Genomic DNA, 6,000 nt, shown 5'->3' with positions numbered 1-6,000 from the left:
ATGTAACCTAATCCCTGTATTCAATTTCTTCTTATATAAAGTGGTTATTCCTTCATTGCAGAAGGCTGGAAGTGTTTGAATATTTTTATTACATGCATACTCTGCCTTGTAGTAAGTTTTTTTGAAAGCGCCCATTAAATTGTAGTTTTAAGATTATGAGACACTGATTTTAAAACATCTAAAGCTTATGGTTAGGTTCCTCAGATTATTTCTTTTTACAACTTAAACATCTATGAAAAACCTCCATGCACTAAATTAAAGAATAAAAAGAAAAAAAAATTCACCAAGACAAGCTATACTATTAACAGGAATGGAACTTTACAGAAAACGCTTTTATTTAAGTAGTTTCATTGAACTTATCTGAAACTGATTCACGCTTTATGGAGTTGATTGGGAGGGGATAGGAAGGGTTATTAACCCCCAGAAGATTCCTTTTTTGTGTATGACCACAGCTAGAAAACCATATGCTAGGCCTTGTTTAGAAGTTTTACCCCTTGATAAAGGCTCAATTTTCCTTTTAAAAAACGTATTTCCATTTCACGTCCTCTGCATTTTGGATTTAATCTCGTAACACCTAGGCAACAACCTGATTGAAAACCCCAGGTTTCTCCTCCCCGGGTCTCTCCCGCTGTCTAGTTCTCGCCCGTGACTCCACGACCGACCCAAGAAAGCTAAGGTAGCCGCAGCTTCCCCACGGTCCCTGCAGCGCGCCGGGCCGTGCCGACTTCCGGCCGAGCCGGAGCTAGACTCCGTCCCTCCCCCAGAGCGCGAGATTCATCGCAATTTTCCCGCGATGCCGCGGGAGCGCGCGGCACCTCTCGCCAGGCCCCAGAGTGCACTGCGGGGCTAGAGCGCGCGAGCGCCGCTCCACTGCCGAGCGACCGCGGGAAAATTCCAAAAAAGTCAAACAAAACAAAAAACCAGTACGGGGCAAAGCCAAATTTGCAAGCCACAGAACCCGGGCGGAGGCGTCCTTTCTGCCACTGCCCAAACTGCTGAAGCAGCTCTGGCGCAGACCACCTGGTAAGAGAGAGGCCGCAGAACGAGAGCGAAGGCGGCTGCTTCCCTCGGGGGTCTGGCCGACACGTCAGCCTAGGGATGGGGGTGGGGAGGGGGAGAGTAGGGAGGGAAGACTCGCGAGAACATTCGCCGTGCTTTGCGCATCTAGGTGGGTGCGCGGAGCCCCCGCCGTGTGCCGGGGCTGAGGAGAGGAGGTGGGTAGAGGCTTGAGGTGGCGCCAGCCCGCGGAGGGGCGGGGCGGCGGGCGAGGGGCGGGCCCAGAGGGCGGGGCCGGCCCGGGGGTGGAGCCGGCGCAGGGGTCACGCGGAAGGGAGCCCGGAGAGCGGTGAGACCTGGGAATGGGCGTTTCGGTTCTTTTTGTTCATTGAACGCTGGCAGCTATGTCTGCTTAAAAGGAGAGGTGGAAAGGTGAATTTCTTCACCCCGGATCCGTGGGAGCTGTGAAAAGCCCGCCTCTTCTAACCCATCACCCTGTATAGCTGGCCGCTTGCTCTTCGTCCCCCTGCCTCCAGGGCGCTGGGAGGGGGCGAGACCCAATTAGAGAAGCCTGGGGCGCGGCTGTTACCCCTCCCGCCCTCCAGGCCTTTCATCGCACGAGGGGAGGAAGGTTCTGATGGTCGACCGTTTCCCCGCAACTCCCTTTCTTTGCCCGGCCAAATCGCGTCCAAATCCCTGAGAGATTTTTTTGGGAGGTGTTGCTTCTTGGCTTGCTTTTTTGTATTTACGTGGGCGCTTTTACAACCCTGAACCTTCTGTGGTCATGTTGTATGGGTTAGAAGTCTGGAGGAGGAAAAGATTAGGACTTTTTGAAACATGAGAAATTTGAGGCCAGAATTTTAAGGACGAGGAATTTTTTGGCAAAGACCTCTATGTGCCAGTACTTTTATCCTAACCTGAAACTGTTGGAAAGCTCCCTGGCTCCCGGTTTCATTATAACTTGTCCATTTAGTGCATCTTAACTGTGATGTGATTGACTTACCATTTATCACGTGAGCATGGCACTTTTGGGCCACCCAACTTCAGCTATTTATGGATGTCACTCACTTTCAGGGATGTGCAGCTGAGAATCTTTTCTCATTCCCTTAAAGAGGGGAGGAAAGGTTACAAATGATAGAATTCATACCATGTGTTGGGATTATTTATTACATAAGCTTAGATAGAAAACATGTTCATTGTGACTTTATCCATTAAACTTAAATCAAACTGATGTTTCAGTACAATGGACTGTGCCAGATTCACAGGGAAAGAAGCATTCATATGCGTATGCAAGAAAGACTGTCTCAAAATAGAATTTGTTTTTCCTAGTCCTATTAGAGACCTCTTTCCCCAGAGTTAAAGTTAGGCCCGGCTTGTTTAGAATTGGGCTAATTATACTTTAGTATATATTACATTCTAATTCATCTTTTTCATTATTCAGTCGTATTCCTCTTGATTTCTTGAAAAATATTTACTAAGGTTCCAGAAAAGAAAGGCAAACTATATTGGAATTTTTTGTTCTCTAATAAAAAGCATTAACTTGATTGATTGGCTGGGTGTGAAAGATGTGTTGCTGCATGTATGTGAAACTGTGCATGTACATTTTAAAATAAATGATATTTTAAACCAGTTCCATATTTCAGCAAGTAGTTCCAGTAACAATTATACAAATTTTGTATTTATGAAATCCAGCTAGAAGGAGGCCAGCCTGGCCAGTAGAAAGTTGGATTGATTACCTAGGCCACAGAGAGCGCCAGAAAAATCTCACATGGTGTGGCAGTTCCAAGTTGGTAGTGGTGGAGTCTCAAATCAGGCTCAAAATCAGTACCAAATGGATTTATAAAATTTTAGGTTGGGGTATATATATTCTCTATTCTTGTGTATGGATCCTGAATGACTGACTTTAGTATGAAAGAACACCTATGGGAGAAGTACATTGGGTTTACAGTGCTTTAATAAAAATGTAGTAGAAATAGAGAAGAAAAAACTTAAAAATTTATCAGAAAAGTTAGATAACACTACAAATCTTGAGCATTTTATCTTCTAAAAATCATCCTTTTTTTTTTTTTTTTTTTGGACTCCATTTGTCAGAGACCTTGCAATGTTAACTGGTCCATTCTCTTAAGCTCTTCCTAAGTTCTGCTGGGTATGTAGAAATCATTTCGTGTTAGGATCTCTGATAGAGGAACGTCTATAATCTTCCTGGTACCTTTCTCTAGTTATAGGGAGGCAGAGCTCATATGGAAATCACCTTTTTGACACCGTATACTCTGTTTTCTAAAGAATTAAGTGATTTTTAGTAAATTTAAGTTTTTGGAATTGTGCCATGATTATTACAATTCATTTTTAGAACATTTATACCACCCAACAAGTTTGTACATGCAAGTTCATAGTTGATCCTAGCTGTGGCTTTCAGCTAGGCAGTCAGGGAACCATTGATTTGCTTTCTTCTCTATAGATTAGCTTTTGGGCATTTCATATAAATGGATTCATAAAATAAGTGCTGTCTTGGGTTCTTTCACTTAGCATGATGTTTTTGAGATTCATCCATTTTGAGCATGTATCAGTAGTTCATGTTTATTGCTGAATAGTATCCCATTGTACGGATATACCATATTTTGTTTATCTGTTCATCAGTTGGTGGACACTTGAGTTACTTCTACTTTTTGGATAATGCTGCTGTGGGCATTCATGTGCAAGCCTTTGGACATATGTTTTCATTTTTCTTGGATGGATACTTATGAGTGGAATTGCTGGGTTGTATACTAAGTTCGTGTTTAACATTTTAAGAAACTGCCAGACTTTTCCAATGCGGCTGTACCGTATTATATTCCCACCAGCAATGTATGGGCATTTTAATTTTTCCAGAACTTCATTTGTTAATTGTGTCTTTTTATTTTTATTTATTTTATTTATTTATTTATTTATTTATTTATTTATTTATTTATTTTTTTAAAGATTTTATTTATCTAATTGACAGAGAGACAGCCAGGGAGAGAGGGAACACAAGCAGGGGGAGTGGGAGAGGAAGAAGCAGGCTCATAGCTGAGGAGCCTGACGTGGGGCTCGATCCCAGAACGCCAGGATCACGCCCTGAGCCGAAGGCAGACGCTTAACGACTGTGCCACCCAGGCGCCCCAATTGTGTCTTTCTAAAGTAGCCATCCTAGTGGGTGTGAAAGTAGTGTCTCATTGTGGTTTTAATTTGTATTTCCCTATTGGCCAGTGATGTTGAATCTATTTTCATGTGTATATTAGCAGTTTTTTTCTTTTTTCTTTTTTTAAGATTTTATTTATTTATTTGACAGAGAGACAGCCAGTGAGAGAGGGAACACAAGCAGGGGGAGTGGGAGAGGAAGAAGCAGGCTCCCAGCGGAGGAGCCTGATGTGGGGCTTGGTCCCAGAATGCTGGGATCATGCCCTGAGCCGAAGGCAGACGTTTAACAACTGTGCTACCCAGGCGCCCCCATATTAGCAGTTTCTATGTAACTTTTGAAATATCTATTGAAACCTTTTGTCCATTTTTAAATTGGGTTATGTCAACCTATTAAAAGTAGAAGGTGATTCAGGCAGCAAAATCAGGCTTATTCGGCAACAGCTGAGGAACTGCAATTTAGGACAAGCAAACTATGGTGAACCACAGGCAAGTCCTGAGAGCAAAGTAGGCATGTCCTTTTATAGAGGAAAGGAGGAAGTTTGGGAGGGTCTGTTTTGAACAAAAGTTCATTGGAAGAAAATGAGAATTTGAAGTGGTGGCAGCTTCTCATTGGCTGTAGGTGAGGGCAGCTTGTTGCTGGGCAGAGAGCAAACCTTCCTTCTTACAGCTGGACTGTGCAAGCTGGAACAAATGATATGTGTGTGAGTCATCTCTTCATGGTTTCAAAGTAACAATTTTGAGTTAGGTTTCCCTTACATCTTTTCAAACCTTTGTTAGCATCACTGATCAAAAGTTGAGCCATCTGTTCCTTGTTAGAATTGTTTTTGTCCTTTGGTGCCAGGAAGGAACTTTCCTGTATGTCATGTCCCACTTCAGAGGGAGGTGCACAGATTGGAAGCCATTGAAGCCACATTTGAGTAACAAGAAATAGTGGGAAAGAGAACTCTCAGGTTATTTCCTATTCAAAGTCTGTATCTTATAAGATTATAGACATTGGAGATATCTTGAAGTGTTGAGGCAGCATCACTGTGTTGGATATGTCCTTTCTACAAGGTTTTGACAGGCAAAAGGTACAAAGCTTAAAAATGATTATGCAGAATGATATGAGGAGCAGAATAATGACGCTAGTTTATATAATGGTCCTGAACCAGAAGCCCAAACCCGAAAGTGACCAGCTGAAGCGAGCGGAGGACCTTAGATCTTCAGGTGGAATTTATTGTAGCTAATGTACTTGTTCCCCAATTTTGTGTGATTGGGTTTCTACTTTGGAGGATTTGTCCATGTGCAACAGGTGGTGTTAATTGGGATTATTCAGTTGGCGCTTTTGAGCCCAGGGTCATTGGTATTTAGGGAATATTTAGGGAGACTCCGTCTTATTCTGTGAACTTGGTTCTTGAAGGCCATACAAAAGGGGGTTATTTTGCTACAGCAAGTAGACGTGAAGTAGTGAGAATGGGTACTGTATAAAGGGAGTGGGTGTAACTAGAGTTATGACAAGGGGTCGGGTCAAAGCAAGGTACGGGAAAACCTGGTTGTAGAAGTTTGACTCAGAAAGAAATACACTCACCTCCCTCCCCTCCAGCAACCCTCAGTTTGTTTCCTTTGATTAAGAGAATCTTATGGGGGTTGGGGTAACTGGGTGATGTAATGAACACTGGGTATTATATAAGACTGATGAGTCTCTGATCTCTACCTATGAAACAAATAATACATTATATGTTAATTAATTGGATTTAAATTTTTAAAGAAGTTTGTTTGAAGAAAAAAAAAAAAAGAAAGACCCTGAAGGGTGAGGGTATAGTTAGTGGTTCATCAGAGATGAAGGAAAAGTTGGCTACAGGCAAGACT

General features: G+C 42.8%; 1 protein-coding gene across 13 annotated transcripts in view; it reads left to right on the top strand.

The window, feature by feature from the left end:
* Positions 1–785: 785 nt before the first annotated feature.
* Positions 786–6,000, top strand: part of FANCC (FA complementation group C) — a 267,899-nt gene continuing 262,684 nt past the window's right edge. For 5 of the 13 annotated variants that reach the window (XM_048218345.2, XM_057305597.1, XM_048218344.2 and 2 more), the window contains exon 1: positions 786–1,023. The gene's annotated coding sequence lies outside the window, so the exon portion shown is untranslated. Of the gene's footprint in view, positions 1,024–1,295; positions 1,429–6,000 lie in introns of those variants that run through there. The other 8 variants (XM_057305602.1, XM_057305601.1, XM_057305607.1 and 5 more) reach the window with 5 other exon arrangements.

The sequence above is a fragment of the Ursus arctos genome, unplaced genomic scaffold, assembly GCF_023065955.2.
Source record: "Ursus arctos isolate Adak ecotype North America unplaced genomic scaffold, UrsArc2.0 scaffold_33, whole genome shotgun sequence".
NCBI lineage: Eukaryota > Metazoa > Chordata > Mammalia > Carnivora > Ursidae > Ursus > Ursus arctos.
Note: the sequence above shows the minus strand (reverse complement) of the source record. Positions and strands in the feature narration are given on the sequence as shown.